Here is a 17,894-nt window from a genome sequence, read left to right as displayed (position 1 = left end):
CCCAGATGGCTAAGTAGCGGAGTCGCCATTCCCTTGTTGCCCATGAGAACCTCGCCCATCTGCTCCCATAAACCAAGTTGATGATCATCGCAAGAGAGAACAGCCACATACATCACAACCATGCAACAAAACGGGTAAGCTAGAGCCAACAACATATTCATCATGCAGTCAAATATATTTTCCTCATCTCATATCCACATAGCAACCAAACATGTTATGACTCTTCATTCAATACACTACGACTCGACTCGACTCATCCGGATACGTATAACTTGGTCGGATTCAGCGGATGCTTGCACTTGTAGTGAATACCCATGCTCGACTCTGAGCTGCTCATCTCCGAGCTATGTGTTACAAGTGTTACGATGAATCAAATCTCCCTCACCACAAGGTTAGCCCTTAATGAATTTCAGGCCTCCTGCTACTCTCACCACAGGAGTCAGTCTGCTCTAAGTGAGACTAACTGGCCCCTTAGAGTGTCAGGATGCAGTCCTTACCTTGAATCCTTACCTAGTTATACAGATGGGGCACCACCATGGGCACCCACTAACAGGGGCCATGGAATTACGTCCCGACCACTGAAGCGCGACCCCAGAGGTCTCACCTAGAGACCCCAAGGAATTTACACGCTGACACGGACTAACAGTCATAATTCAGCAATAAGAGAATATTAACACCATATTTACATTTCCATACCAACCCCTGAGATTAATTCCTCATACGCGTCCGATTTCGAATCCATACCTCGGATCATCACCACCCCATGAATATAGGGTCTCATCTCATATTAATCACGTATTCCTTTAGTTCCAATCCATTCATTCATTCCACATGTCAAAATCATACCCAACCCGTCATACGTCGTTCATAACTCATGCCAAACATGCAGAATATTCTATTATATACATAGCCATCATTACACAATCATACTCAACCAAGATAAATTCCTCGGGAACCATCAAACATCCAAATCACAGCACTGTCTCGCCCAGCTCCTCGCTCAGGCTGAGGGGTCTCGCTCAGGCGAGACATGCTCGCTCAGGCGAGCCTCCCCCTCGCCTAGGTGAGGGCACCAGAGCAGAAGCAAGAGCAACGCGGGATCTCGCTTAAGTGAGATCCCTCTCGCCTGGGCGAGTTGCCTGCTCGCTCAAAAGTTGAGCGAGCCGCCTGGGCGACTTTTCGCGCAGGAACTCTAGGCGAGCTCCCTGTTTCATCTCGCTTAGGCGAAACTAACTCGCCTGGGCGAGATTAACAGGTCTCGCCACTGTTCTTCACTGCGCAACCATGTTTTCCGACCAAACAACACATACAAAGTAATTCACACATCAAAACGACAGATCCAACCATACAATCAACGACCAACGCAAAAACAGTTCTAAAAAGACTCGAAACTAGAACCCTAACTTCCCGTACCTGGAAGAGGGCTAACGGAGCTTCGACACGGGACCTCGGAGTGCACCAACCCAAGGATGGCTCGCAGAACTGGTAGGACAGCGAAAAAGAATCAGGGAAACTGAGTCAACAGAGGCTTGTTAACTGGAAATATGAAACAAGGTAGCGAAAAGGGAATCAGTACGGCTAGGGGAGACACTTACATGGAGTAGAAGCCCCTTTAGCTTACGTGACAGTCGAACGGAACCCTAGCGGAAGTGAAAGGCGGCTGCAGCTCAAGGCAAGGGTAAACTTTTCTGAAAATGGTATAGTACATTAGGTTTAGGGCAGACCTAAGGACTTATACTGTGGGCCGGCCTTTAGGCCCAATACTGTAGGGCAGCCCACTAACTTTTAGGGCTGAGAAAAGAAATGGGCCTTACATTCTCCCCAACAAGAAAATTTTCGACCTCCAAAATAAAGACTCACCAGGTAAACAAATGTGGATGTGATTTTCTCATGTCCTCCTCTAACTCCCAAGTCGAGTCACCCGTCCTCCGGTCCCAGATGACTTTGACAAGACTGACGGTCTTTCCACGGCGTTCCTCAACCTTGCTATCCTCAAGAGCGATGGGTGATACTTCCACTGTGAGATCTTCCCTGATTTGTATATCCTCAACTTCTAACACGTGAGCCGGATCGAATACATACTTCCTCAGCTGCGAGACATGAAACACCGGATGAAGGTTCGCCAACTGCGGGGGTAAGGCTATCTCGTAGGCCACTGGTCCGATCCTCCTCGTGATCTGATATGGGCCAAGGAATTTAGGCGAAAGCTTCCTTGAGCGGAGAGCCCTTCCCACGCCCGTGGTTCGGGTCACCCTCAAGAATACATGGTCTCCCGCTGCAAACTCCAAAGGCCTCCTCCTGCGATCCGCGTAGGCCTTCTATCTACTCTGCGAAGCTAACATCTTGTCTCTCACCATCCTCACCTTCTCGGTGGTATGCTCTAACAACTCAGGTCCAACCAACACGGCCTCTCCATCCTGATACCAGCAAAGAGGAGTCCTACACCTCCTGCCGTAAAGAGCCTCGTATGGCGCCATGCCAATGCTCGCATGAAAACTGTTGTTGTAGGTAAACTCGATCAAGGGCAACACCTCATCCCAAGCCCCTAGATGATCCAATATGCAAGTCCTTAACAAATCCTCTAGCGACTGGATCGTCCTCTCAGACTGACCATCGGTCTGAGGGTGATAAGCTGAACTCATGGTGAGCTTGCTACCCATAGCACTTTGCAGCGTCTGCCAAAACCGGGATGTGAACCGTGGGTCTCTGGTGGAGCTCCAAAGGTGCATGAAGAGCTCCATGGGCAGCAGAAATGGATGAAGGAATGGAGGCAAGTTGGAAGGCACTTTCAAGCAATGGAAGGTGAAAGAGGTGATAGGATTTCCTAATCTATGCTAGCCTAGGGAAGGTGGCTAGAGGTAGAGAGAGGAAATCTCTAGAAAGTGGTGACTCTCAAAGGCAATAGAGGGAGGAGTGCTCTCAACTCAAGTTGCATCTATTGCTTAAAATTTCAAGAGTGTCTACAAATGAGTGAAATTTTGGCTTTTATATGAAGCCATTTACACATGAGAAAGGAGAGCCATTGGATGGAGTGGGCCTTGATCTTGGCCCTTAGATCAAGCTTGGAGAAGGAGGCTTGATCTTGGCCATTGGATGATGCCTTGGAAAAGGAGGAAGCATTCCTAACCCTTGGATGCTTTGGATCCATGAGGTGTAGGAAGAAGTGTTGACTTCCACTTAGTCCACCTTGGCTTTTTTGATAGCTCATGGCCAAATCTCCTATTGGGCTTAGTCAAGCCCAATTTTATCAATTGAACTACTCATTGTTTGACTTATTATTCTAGAAAGCAAAGCCTAAACAATCGACAAATATCATTGCTATTCTATTGCTCTTTGAGAAACCTCTTCAAATCTTCACATCTTCTTTGGCCCATGTGAAGAGTATGAGAAGCCCATGTGGGTTTGGGCCATCTTGAATGAAGCCCAATTGGATCTTTTTTAGCATGCTCCTTGTTATTGGGCCTCTTGATGGGCTTGGGCTTGAAGGTGCATGTGGGTCATGTATTGGGCCTTGAGCATGATTTGGGCCTAGGCGTTGACCCAAGCTATAAGCCTTGTTGGGATCACATCATCCCCTCCCACTTGAAGAGAATCTGACCTCAGATCAATAGGGTTGTTTAAGGCTTACAGCAACCAAATTTGAGGTTCCACCAGGATCAAACACATATCTGCAATAGTCATCAAATAAAATGGCATTAAAATCATGGAGACCATGCAGCATACGGGAATGTGGAATTTGTGAAAATGGGCTTATAAAATGGAAAAAGGTTGATAATAGGCCCACTTCACAAAAAAAATGTCTTACACTTTGACTTAGATGATTTTTGAAAAGAGTTTTAAAGTCAAAGTGTATTTTGGTACAATATAATGAGGAGTATGAAATAAGTGAATGAGATGGAGAACAAAATGTTTGAGAGGGAAACAAAACAAAAGATTTAATGACAAAGTGAGAAGAGTTTAAAGATGAGAGAACTCCCTTTGGAAATTTGATCCTCATGGAAGGAATTGGTGAAGGATGGTACACCAAATCCCTAACAATGAGTTCCTTTTTTGCTTTTGAAATGCTCTTTAACTCTACCACTTGTAATTGTATTTCAAGCTCACTCTCTTGTCTTATTTTCTCTCTTTCTTCTAATTCTTTTCTCTCATTCTCTTCTTTGGCTTTTCTAAAACTTTCCTCTTTTGCCTTTTCTTCTTCATCTCTTTTCTTCCTCTCTTTTATCTCTTTTTCCTCTTGTTCTCTTTTAGCACAAAGTTTCTCAAGCTCTTCTTTTTCTCTCTTCTTTTCATACTCTCGAAGCTTTTTAAGTTTTGCTTGCTCTTTCTTATGTTTTGCTCTCTTTCTTTGTTCACTCAAGAGCAAGTCCAAATTGTGCTTAAAATCTTTTTCTAGTCTAGAAAACTTAGCAAGATTTTGGATGAAAGCATCCCCTATGTCAATGAAGTTTTCTATCCTAGCTTGTTGCTCTTTAGTGATCCTAAATGAAGGGGGAATGAAATGCTTCCACATGCATGCTTTCAATTCATAAAATGTATTAATGCATGATTTTGTCCCCTTTTTCACTTTATATTGCCTCTCTTTCCACAACTCGAATGCACGTCCTATAAACCTAGAAGTAACATGCCTAAGAATGTCAAATTGACTATATTTACTAAACAATGGTTGCACCAATTTCTCAGTATCCCACATCCAATCTCTAAATGATATTGGTCCTATATCCTCCCCAAAGAATGGAATGTCACTATGAAATGTATGATGCAACTCATGACTACCATGCTTATGCAACCTAGGACTATATGTAGAATATGTACTCATGGTGATTGAATGAACTTATGCAACTTGAAAAAAGTGTGGCAGAGGAAATCAATCACAACTGGACCTCCAGGTTAGGTGAGGTGAGTCTTTAAGACTTCTTAAATACCAAGGCCAATCCTTGTCAAGATACACTTGTAAGAGGTTTCAAAGATCACACAATTGTCTAAGTGCTAAGTAAATAGAATCACTTGAGTCACTAAGCACAAAACAAGCAAACAAGACTCAAAGAAATTTAACACTAAAAATGGACCCCTAAATGGAAAAAGATTAGAGACTTTGGTCTCACAAATCAAGCCACTATGCAACGTGAAAACATGAATCTAAGCTATGCGGCCTAATGTAAGGTGAGAAAGCACTTAGAACTTTCAACACACTTACCACTAAAAGCGAATTACTAATGGATGATAAAGGTTCTACGTAGGAGATGGGATTGAACACCTTGTGGTTCCCCAAGACACCTAAGTAGGCCAAAATAAAAGTTCAAAGAGAGTTAAAATTGGTACATAAAATTTAGGCAAAGCAGAGCAACCCAAGAGCACCAAACTTTTATAGAACTTTGAGTAGAAAATAAGGCACAAAGGATGCTCCAAATTGACCAAAAGAAGTGACCAAATTGTAGAAAAACTAGTAAACTAAAAGATGCAACAATTACAAGCCACAATGGCCAACAAAAATGCTTGAAAATTGGTGTTGGAAGCTACTCCCAAGGCCAACTTGAACACCACAATTTTGGACAGCAAAGTGATGCACTCCCAAGAGCACTTTGGTGCCAAATGAAGCCTTAGTTGATGGCTTTGAAGTATACACCAATTGGAGGAATATTTGGACCCCTTGTGGATGCAAAATGCAACACCAAACAACAACAAAACCTGGCCAAATAATGAACAAAAATAGCAAACAAACTATGCCAAAGGCATTGGTTAGCTCTCACTCAAGCAAGAAATTGATGGCTCAAAACTTTCCAAAAGATGGTGAAGGTGAGAGGAAGAATTCAAGCACACTCTCTAGAGTTTTACTTCTCAACCACCACCTAAAATGCTACCTTAGACTAGCAACCAATTTGGAAAACAAAATCACTTAATTCACAATCAAGAGCATTGAAGCCAACATTACTTGCCAATTGAAATGTATAACACAAGAAAAGCTAATTAAGAAAGTTGAACCACATTGAATATGATTTGACAAGACTGAATTGAATAGCCAAAAACAAGGACAAGCAAGAAATTAAGGCTTGAAAGAAAGGAAAACACAACAAAAGGAATCCTAGAATGGAACTAGAATAGAGTAAAAACCAAAAACAGAAACTGCAGTGCTCATAAAATGCTTATGGTATTCATTGCATGTATGCCAATGTGAGGGAAGTAATCCACTCCAAATGAAAGAAATTGATGGCAATATTGAATACACACATAAACAAGCAAATGTATAGACCAAGAGCACTGAAATTCTGAAGCAAAACACACCAAAAACGCACTAAACAGTGATTTTCCCGAAAACACAGCACCAGAAAACGCTGACAGATGCCTTAACTTTGAAGATTTTTCATATTTTTTGTACTGGACATATTTGAATGATTCTCTTTGCTACCTTTTCGTCCAGATGTTAAGAAAATTAAGCAAAATTCAGAAGGTGATTCGGTGCTATGAATCGTTACAGTTAAATCACACAAGAAAAGTGTGCGTCAGGACACAAGTGAAAACAGCAGCAAACTGGCACTGAAAAACGCAAAAAGTTGCCTTTACTTCAAAAATTTGTATAAAATTCAATTCTCAACATAATTGAATGATTCTTGTTGGAGAATTTTCGTCTATGACTTAGCTTGTCGAAGCAACAATCAGCTTAAAATTTGGTGCACTGAGTCACTCGTGACACTTCTCAAACAGAAGGTGTGCAGTGGAAAAAAGTTGAAAACAGAAGCAAAAGCAGAGTGAAAGGGGAAGATGTTCAATAGACAAATCAATTCGATTTGGAGCTTGATTATGATCTAGAATCAAGCATAGATGAAGATGAACATCTTAGGACACTCTAAGGCACAAACCAATCGGTGAAATGGCATTAAAACAGTGAGGAAAGCTGACTCAAACAACCACACGCATAGCATGAAGCTTCATTGCGTTTTGGAGTGGAGTTTGGCACGGTTTCACTCAAGCAAGTGCGGAAAATGAATGTAAACGGTGGAAAGTTGAAGAAACATGTAAAAGAAAGCATGAACAAGACATAGAACACAACTTGAACGGTGGAAATTGAAAAGAAAAAAGAATCACCGAATAAAAATGACAAGAAACACAATGGAAGCAAAAAAAATGGTGCTGAAATGTAAAGGAAAGCTAGTAAAATATGTGAACCATAGCAAGCAAGGAAATCTACAAATAAAGTGTAGAACACTCTTGTAGTCTCATAGTTGCATGGAATCAATGGAGAAACACAATATAATAGACAATGAATGGTAAATGTGAAAGAAAAACAAAGAAGAAGAAGAAGAAGATGAGAACAAGACGGAAAATGAAGGAAACACAAGACTAGGAAAGAACCTTACCAAACCTTGAGAGACCATGGTTTGATGGCTCTTGATACCATTATGGTGGAGCTCCAAAGGTGCATGAAGAGCTCCATGGGCAGCGGAAATGGATGAAGGAATGGAGGCAAGTTGGAAGGCACTTGCAAGCAATGGAAGGTGAAAGAGGTGATAGGATTTCCTAATCTATGCTAGCCTAGGGAAGGTGGCTAGAGGTAGAGAGAGGAAATCTCTAGAAAGTGGTGACTCTCAAAGGCAATAGAGGGAGGAGTGCTCTCAACTCAAGTTGCATCTATTGCTTAAAATTTCAAGAGTGTCTACAAATGAGTGAAATTTTGGCTTTTATATGAAGCCATTTACACATGAGAAAGGAGAGCCTTTGGATGGAGTGGGCCTTGATCTTGGCCCTTAGATCAAGCTTGGAGAAGGAGGCTTGATCTTGGCCATTGGATGATGCCTTGGAAAAGGAGGAAGCATTCCTAACCCTTAGATGCTTTGGATCCATGAGGTGTAGGAAGAAGTGTTGACTTCCACTTAGTCCACCTTGGCTTTTTTGATAGCTCATGGCCAAATCTCCTATTGGGCTTAGTCAAGCCCAATTTTATCAATTGAACTACTCATTGTTTGACTTATTATTCTAGAAAGCAAAGCCTAAACAATGGGCCAATATCATTGCTATTCTATTGCTCTTTGAGAAACCTCTTCAAATCTTCACATCTTCTTTGGCCCATGTGAAGAGTATGAGAAGCCCATGTGGGTTTGGGCCATCTTGAATGAAGCCCAATTGGATCTTTTTTAGCATGCTCCTTGTTATTAGGCCTCTTGATGGGCTTGGGCTTGAAGGTGCATGTGGGTCATGTATTGGGCCTTGAGCATGATTTGGGCTTAGGCGTTGACCCAAGCTATAAGCCTTGTTGGGATCACATCAGTAGTAGTCTTAAACTGCAACAAATTCAATCAGTTCATTTAGTTTTTAATCGACTGATTTCACTTAAGTTAAGTGAAATCAACCGATTGATTTGAAAATCAACCTGTTGAATTTCGTAACAGTTTGACTATAAAAGCAGTGATTTTTGATAGAGAGGTGAGTTGATCATTTTAGAGCACGAATTGGTTCTGGAAACTTGTGGAAACTCTCTCCTTCGTGATCATAGGTGTTGTAGCTGTTGAAGATTGATCTTGGATCAATTCTTGAAGCTTTTGGCTTGGCCTGAAGCTTGGAGAAAGTGGTTTGTGGTAGGCAAGGTTGTGCTACCACTGAGGTTTGATCTTTCTCAAGCTTTGGGTGTGTGCCTGGTGGTTTTCCAGGTCTTCAATAGGGTTCTTGCTGTGCTGGTGTGATTCTTGTGTGATTCAAGAGTCTTTTGTGGTGGTTTTGCATATTTTGGAAGTGTAAGGGTGGATTCTTTGTAAAACTTTTGAAATAGCGCAAAGTCAAGCTCAGGTTGCCTTGACAAACTGGATGTAGCTCAGGTTTTAGTGAACCAATATAAAAATTCGTGGTGTCCTCTCTTCTCTAACCTTTCTCTCTTGCATTTTCATTTTAAAGTTTCAAGAACTTGTGCTTTAATCATCTTTTTCATGTTCTTGCATGCTTTAACCTTTCTCTGGTTTAAAATTCAAATTCACATTTCTGCATTTTTCCCAGTATTTTAGTCGACTGTTTTTCAGTTTCAATCGATTGATTATACCAGAACAGAATCTGTTTAGTAAAATCAATCTGTTAACTCTGTTTTTGATCGATTGAAAGTGTATAGTTTTTTACTGTTTGCATCCTAACTTGGTGATCTATTTGATTCAATTAAAGGAGGTTTTTAGATTGCAAAAATAGCCTAAAGTTTTAACTAGCCAATTCAACCCCCCCTTCTTGGCTTTTCAACCATTTCAAAACTAACAATTGGTATCAGAGCAAGGTACCTGAAATTTGATCAAGTAAGGTCCTAAATCTATTTTGAACTACTTGAAATGGCTAAAAATAAGTTACCCTTTGGTGAAGGTGCCTCAATTCATAGACCACCTATGTTTAGTGGCATTAATTACCAATTTTGGAAAATTAGGATGATAATCTTTATTGAGTCAATAGATCAAGGGATATGGGATGCAATCATAAATGGACCATATACTCCTAAACATATTGTTGATGATGTGCAGGTTAATAAGCCATGGACTCAATGGAATGAGGAAGAAAGGAGGAGAGCCCAATATGATTGCAATGCAAAGAATATCCTCACTTCATCTCTCAACATGGATGAGTTTTTTCGTGTTTCACAATGCAAGAGTGCCAAGGAAATATGGGAGGTTCTTGAAGTGACTCATGAAGGAACCAATGATGTTAAGAGAGCTAGAAGCATCCCTTGATTCAAGAATATGAGCTATTCAAGATGAAACAAGGAGAATCCATAGCGGATGTGCAAAAGAGATTCACTCACATAGTCAACCATCTCATAGGCTTGGGTAAGGAATTTGACAAGGAAGAGTTAAACATCAAAGTGCTAAAGTGTCTTGACAGATCTTGGCAACCAAAGGTCACGGCTATCTCAGAAATAAGAGATATATCCACTTTGACTACAGCCGCATTGTTTGGTAAGCTTAGGGAGCATGAGATTGAGATGCAAAGGCTTAATGAGCTTGAGTCAAGTGAGAAAAAGGTCAAGAACATAGCTTTGAAGACTAGCACCAAGAAAAATGAGGAAATTGAGGATGAGGTGGCTGAATCAAGTGAAAGTGAGAGCTTGAATCTCCTTGTCAAGAGGTTTGGTAAGTATCTCAAAAGGAAAAGTATCAAAGGTAATCCCAAGAGGTATACTTCTAAACACAATGAATCAAACTCTTATAATTTTACATGTTATAACTGTGGAAAACAAGGACATATCAAGATTGAATGTCCAAATGCTAACAAAGAAAAGGAGAAGAGTGTTGATAGGAAAAAGGAGAAGAAGCCAAAGGAAAAACGTGCATACATTGCATGGGAGGACAATGATGATTCAACAACAAGTAGCTCCTCACAAGATGAGAGTGAAGAAGCCAACTTGTGTCTCATGGCTGGTTATAAGTCATCTTCCTCAAGCCAAGTAAGTTCTATAGACTTAAATGACTATAATCAATTGTTGCATGATTTTGAAGAGTTGCATAATGAAGCAAACAAGATTTCTGCATTAAACAATCGGTTGAAAGGCTTAAACAATTGGCTGGAAAACAAAGTTAGTCAACTGGAAAAAGAAACAGCTGATTTAAAAACTGATTTTGAACATTTGGAAATTATTTATAGTAATTCAACCGACTATTTTAGAAATCATTCAGCTGAAAGATCCTATGAAAACTGCACAGTTTTGAAAAATCAAGTGAAATACCTTATAAAAACCTATGCAAGGTTCACAAGAGGAGAAGCAAACTTAGAGGTTGTTCTTGGTTCACAAAATTGTGTGTTTGGCAAAGCTGGACTTGGTTTCAATCCTTCTTTTCAAAAGAAAACCAAGAAGTTCTCTAGTTTCTTTTCTAAAAGCAGGTCAAGTGACATGCCATTCATTTCATGCAACTATTGTATGCAAAAAGCTCATGTTATTAAGAACTGTCATGCTAGAAAATATGATGTTCCTAAAGGGATTATGAAATGGATCCCAAAAGGATCTAGAAAGGCATAACCATGATGGACCCAACCTATCAAAGGGTACCAAATAATCCAAATCTGTTTTGCAAGTCATGAAAGGTGATAAGAAAGATTTGTGGTACCTTGATAGTGGCTGCTCAAGACATATGACAGGAGATAAAACCAAATTTGCAAAGTTAGAGTTGAAGGAAGAAGGGTTTGTAACCTATGGAGACAACAACAAAGGAAGAATCCTTGGAAATGGAGTCATAGGCAATGGATCCTCTTTCAACATCAAGAATGTGTTGCTGGTTGAAGGACTTAAACACAATTTGATAAGTATAAGTCAACTATGTGATAAAGGCTTTAAAGTCATGTTTGAACCAAATAGTTGTTTGATATATGATGCACATGGTAGTATTGTTTTCATAGGCAAGAGAGTCAATAATATATATCTACTTGACTTGCATCATGCATCATTTAGCATCCATTGTTTGCTTACAAAAGAGGATCATACTTGGTTATGGCATAGAAGACTTTATCACATACACATGCAGCATTTCAATCGGCTGAACAGAAAACAATTGGTTGAAGGACTACCAAAACTCAAGTTTGAGAAGGATAGAGTGTGTGAAGCATGTCAAAAAGGAAAACAAACTAAGGTCTCTTTTAAATCCAAAAATGTTGTTTCAACTAAAAGACCTTTAGAGATGCTTCACATGGATCTATTTGGTCCATCTCGAACCATGAGTCTTGGTGGCAATCTTTATGCATTAGTCATTGTTGATGATTTCTCTAGGTACACATGGACTTTGTTCTTAGCTGCCAAAAATGACACTTTTCATGCTTTCAAAAGACTTGCCAAGATGCTTGAAAATGAAAAGAGTTCCAAGATAGTGTCTATTCAAAGTGATCATGGTGGGGAATTTCAAAATGAAAAATTTGAACACTTTTGTGAAAAGCATGGTATCAACCATAATTTTTCTGCACCAAGAACACCACAAAAAAATGGTGTTGTTGAGAGGAAAAATAGATCACTTGAGGAGCTAGCTAGAACTATGTTGAATGAAAACTCACTACCTAAGTACTTTTGGGCTGATGCAGTCAACATTGCTTGCTATGTCTTAAATAGAGTGTTGATTAGGCCAATTTTGAAGAAAACCCCTTATGAGCTTTTGAAAGGGAGAAGGCCTGTTTTAAGTCACCTAAAAGTATTTGGATGTAAGTGCTTCATCTTAAATAATGGCAAAGAAAGTCTTGGAAAATTTGATGCAAAAGCGGATGAAGGTGTTTTTCTAGGCTATGCTACACAAAGTCATGCATATAGAGTCTATAATAAGATATTGATGACTGTTGAAGAGTCTATGCATGTTGTATTTGATGAAACTAACCCAAAACTGCAAGATCAAGTGTCAAAGAATGCAGATGAGGAAGATATACTGCAGGAGCAGATTTCTGCTGCAGAAAAGTCCACTGCTGCAGGAAATCAGTTGGCTGAAAAGGAAAAACAGTCGACTGAAAAAGCTGCAGACAGCAAATTGCCCAAGGATTGGATCCAGCCTAGAGGTTTATCAAAGGACAACATCATAGGTGATATCAAACAAGGAGTATCTACTAGACGTAGGATTGTATTTTGTGAACATGTTGCATTTGTATCTCAAATTGAACCTAAGAATGTGAATGATGCTTTGAATGATAGTAATTGGATTGAGGCTATGCAAGATGAACTCAATCAATTCACAAGAAATGATGTGTGGTTTCTAGTGCCTAAAACTGATGATATGAATATAATTGGAACCAAATGGGTTTTTAGAAACAAAATGGATGAAGATGGTAATATAGTAAGAAACAAAGCTAGACTAGTTGCTAAAGGTTATAATCAAAAAGAAGGCATTGATTTTGATGAAACTTATGCACCTGTAGCTAGGCTAGAAGCTGTGAGATTACTCTTAGCATATGCTTGCATGTGTAACTTTAAATTGCATTAAATGGATGTGAAAAGTGCATTCTTGAATGGTTTTCTAAATGAAGAAGTGTATGTATCACAACCTGATTTGAGGATCATCTCTATCCTAACCATGTTTTCAAATTGAAAAAGGCCTTATATGGTTTAAAACAAGCACGAAGGCAATGGTATGAAAGGCTAAGCAATTTTCTCTTATCAAAAGGTTATGCTAGAGGTGCAGTGGATAAAACACTCTTCATTAGAAAACATGATAATGATGTTATAGTTCTTCAAGTGTATGTTGATGATATCATCTTTGGTTCAAATAATAACACATTGTGTGAAGAGTTTGTTGCAGCAATGCAGGGAGAGTTTGAGATGTCCATGATGGGTGAGCTTGCCTACTTTCTAGGGCTGCAAGTCAAGCAACTCAAGCATGGAACATTTTTAAATCAATCAAAATACTGTTTTGACTTGTTGAAAAAGTTCAAAATGGAGGATTGCAAGGAAGCTGCCACTCCAATTGCAATAAATTGCCTTATGGATGCAGATGAGGCTGGCCAACCAGTAGATTCAACCAAATATAGAGGGTTGATTGGGTCTTTGCTCTATCTTACAGCAAGTAGGCCAGACATTCAGTTTGGAGTATGCTTATGTGCTAGATTTTAAGCAAATCCTAAGGAATCACACTTTAAGACTACAAAAAGGATTCTAAAGTACCTTAAAGGAACAACCAATGTTGGTTTATGGTATCCATGTGATTCTAACATATCTCTTAGTGGCTTTTCAGATTCAGACTATGCAGGGTGCAAATTGGATAGGAAAAGCACAGGTGGTACTTGCCATTTGCTTGGATCAAGTCTAATCTCATGGAATAGCAAAAAGCAAGCTTGTGTGGCACTTTCCACAACTGAAGCTGAATATATTGCTGCTGGACATGGTTGTGCACAAATCATATGGTTGAAACATCAACTTTTGGACTATGGTGTATAATATAAGGCTAAGCAAGGTACCTTTGTATTGTGATAATACTAGTGCAATCAACTTAACTAAGAATCCAATACAACATTCTAAAACCAAGCATATAGAGATTAGGCATCATTTCATTCGTGATCATGTTCAAAAGGGAGATTGTGAAATCAAGTTTGTTAAAACTGAAAATCAATTGGCGGATTTGTTTACAAAACCATTGGCTAGAGATAGGTTTAACAAGCTAAGAACTGAATAGGCATCTTAGACATCAAGAATGTGGTCTGATGTGTTTGTAGCATGTTAATCTTATGTACTAATGCATTGGTTTCATAAAAATTTGCTACTGTATGCAAAAGTTAAAAAATGTCATAGTCAATCTGTTGATTTTGCATTTCAACGTATTGATTTCACTTAAATCTGCCTATGTTTGCAAAATTCATGATCTGTCAATCTGCTGTTTCTGTAGTTCAACATGTTTATGTCACTTAAACTGCCACTGGATGATGAAAAATTGATCTGCTATGATTTTTGATCTGCTATTTTCATAATTCAGTATGTTGATTTCATTAAAACTGAATATGGAAAAATGAAGTTCAATTTCACGATTTTCAATCGATTGATCTTCAAAATCAGTCAGCTAATTTCACTTAACCAGATTCTGTTTTTAATCTCTGATGCACTGATGCTATTTTAGTCGACTGATTCTATTTTCAACGTGTTGATTTCACTTAAATTGTGCTTTTACTCACGAATTGAATTGTTAAGCTGACTCAGTCAAAGCAAGCATCTTTTTGTCAGGTAATATCTGCTCTTAACTGCCCATTTCATCAGCCATGTGTTACTTTTACTGAATTCTTTGACCAAAAAGCATTCTTGTGTACAATTCCAATGTGCATGCAGCTCACATGATCTGAACTGATTGATTCTCTCTTAAAAACACATTGAAAACATCATGAATGCACGAGATACTATTTTGGACTGCATTAAATTGATTTGGGTAACATAAAATGAATTAATTAGAAAAATCTGCATCACTTAATCAAATGTTTCTGAAAATAAGTTTGTTGAATTATAAATACTGCACTTGTTTTGCTGCATTTGCAGCATACATCTCTTAGAAACAGCTACACCAACACTCATCATGCCTCGTCATTCCCAAAGAGCTACCCAATCTGATGATGAGCACTCCACTCCTCCTACTCCAAGGTCTCCAAATCATGAAAGCCATGGGAGAATTGAAGCATGGTTTGAGGATCATGAGGACAACATTCAGGTGTTCCTCATTGAAATGAATAGGAAGCAGATCAGCATCCCTAAGGTGTTGAGGTTCTCTTGGCTAAGGGCTGAAGGCTTTGAGAGCCTATTCCAACAACTAAAGCATCAAAAGTTGAAGTCCTTCCTTGAACTTTTAGGGAAAATATATCCAGACTTGGTGAAGGTGTTTTTCACCAACTTGGAGTTCAAAAATGATGTCCTACTGTCCAGCATCAAGGGTGTTCAAATGGAGATCAACAAGAGAGCTTGGAAAGATGTGGTTGGACTCAAACCAAGGGGTGTGCAAGTGAGAAAAGGTGAAACTAGGGTTGTTCCAGAATTCAACAAGATGCAATACTATGGCCAATGCTTGAGAAATCCTATTGCTAAAATCAAACACTTTCATGTGGGTGGTCTCAAGGTGGATCAAAGGCTACTTGGTATGATTGTCACAAAAATCCTTGTTCCACGTGGTAGCAACCATTCAACATTGATACTTATGTACTGCATTCAACACAACATTCAAATGGATTGGATCTATGTGTTTCGTGATCACATGCTCAAGGCCAAGAGACTCACGGATTTTAGACTTTCATATGTGGTTTTGGTGTCTAAATTCATTGAATACTTTGGTATTGATGTAGAGGATGAGCTAGAGGAGTCAACTGGACTATTGAACCATACCTCGAACCAAAATGTGCACAAAATGGGCTTTATCAAGGTGGGAAATGGATGGACAGCTCCTGGAGTTGTTGGTGATGGTGCACATGACCATGAAGCCGGTCCAAGTGGTGCAAATCAAGAGGAAGAACCAACTGCTGGACCCATGGACTTGATTCCCTACAATCCTCTAGAGGATAGAGGCCCTGTGTACTCACATTTTGAGAGGATGGTCCTGAACCAGCTGCATGAGCTTAATGTGTCTCAACATGAACATCACAACTATTGCAATGAGAGGTTCAATGCATTGGATGGCCAAATCCATGATATCCATGATATGCTCCACTCATTCCAGACCAGAAATGACCCTCAAGATGACTGAGTGTGGTGGTTGTTTAGGATCATGCATTGCATCCTTGTGTTTGCGATTTTTCAGTTTGAGTTCTGTCAGTTTCAGTTGGTTGTTTTTTATTTCAGTCGGCTGATTGTATCAGCTTTATGCATCTATTTTCTATTTTTAGTTTCTATTGGTTGTATTTCCTTCCAATTTTAATCAAATGATATGCAATGCTTGTTATCTTTATGCATTTGTTCTGTTTGATGAATCCAAAGGGGGAGAAAAATTGGAAAATTGGAAAATGGATAATTGATCACATTAAACTAAGCATTAAAAATTGGAATCAATAATCAAATCTGAATTTGAACCCATATTATTGATTGGGGGAGCATGATCACAGTTGTATACTTGCTAGCTTGTGTGTATTGTTGTTGTAAAATGTGTTTCAGGTTCACAAGCTTCAAGCTAAGGTGTTACTTCATCAATTGGTTTCCAACAAATGGAAGAAGCATTTTGCAATGGAAGATAGAAGAAGATAGATGGAATAGAGGTTGGCTTCATCAAATCAGGGGAGATTGTTGACATGAGAAGCCAAGGTGGTTCGCTTCTTGAAGATTTGATGAAGATTGAATGAAGCTCTTTTGAACTATCTTGAAGCCATAAACATTGGAATGAAGCCTACATTGATGAAGGAAAGGAGATTTGATGATATCCATGGTGATCAAGGCTGATACATGTGCTCTCCATGTAGTTACATCATTAAGAAAGTGTACTTGTAGTTTGTAATTCATGTTGTAGACCTTAAAGCATTAATTAGATGTAGTTTGGTCTTTGGTGTGTTTTTAATTTGTTGAATGGTTTTTCAACAGGTTAAAATGTCTCTTTTAATCTATTGAATGGCTTTTTAACAGGTTAAAAGGTTGGTTGTAGTAGTCTTAAACTGCAACAAATTCAATCAGTTGATTTAGTTTTTAATCGACTGATTTCACTTAAGTTAAGTGAAATCAACCGATTGATTTGAAAATCAACCTGTTGAATTTCGTAATAGTTTGACTATAAAAGCTGTGATTTTCGAAAGAGAGGTGAGTTGATCATTTTAGAGCACAAATTGGTTTTGGAAACTTGTGAAAACTCTCTCCTTCGTGATCATAGGTGTTGCAGCTGTTGAAGATTGATCTTGGATCAATTCTTGAAGCTTGGAGAAAGTGGTTTGTGGTAGGCAAGGCTGTGCTACCACTAAGGTTTGATCTTTCTCAAGCTTTGGGTGTGTGCCTGGTGGTTTTCCAAGTCTTCAAGGGGGTTCTTGCTGTGCTGGTGTGATTCTTGTGTGATTCAAAGGTCTTTTATGGTGTTTTTGCATATTTTGGAAGTGTAAGGGTGGAGTCTTTGTAAAACTTTTGAAATAGTGCAAAGTCAAGCTCAGGTTGCCTTGACAAACTGGATCTAGCTCAGGTTTGAGTGAACCAGTATAAAAATTCGTGGTGTCCTCTCTTCTCTAATCTTTCTCTCTTGCATTTTCATTTTAGAGTTTCAAGAACTTGTGTTTTAATCATCTTTTTCATGTTCTTGCATGTTTTCATAGCATCTGAAGCATTAAGCATGTTTGTATAATCATTTGGAACTGATCTTGATCATTCTTGAGCATTGTTTCTGGTTTAAAATTCAAATTCACATTTCTGCATTTTTCCAAGTATTTTAGTCGACTGTTTTTCAGTTTCAATCGATTGATTATACCCGAACAAAATCTGTTTAGTAAAATCAATCTGTTAACTCTGTTTTTGATCGATTGAAAGTGTATAGTTCAGTACT

Source organism: Vigna unguiculata, chromosome 5, assembly GCF_037176805.1.
Source record: "Vigna unguiculata cultivar grain cowpea cultivar isolate G323 ecotype 2 chromosome 5, ASM3717680v1, whole genome shotgun sequence".
NCBI lineage: Eukaryota > Viridiplantae > Streptophyta > Magnoliopsida > Fabales > Fabaceae > Vigna > Vigna unguiculata.
The sequence above is the reverse complement of the archived record's forward strand: the minus strand, read 5'-3'. Positions refer to the sequence as shown.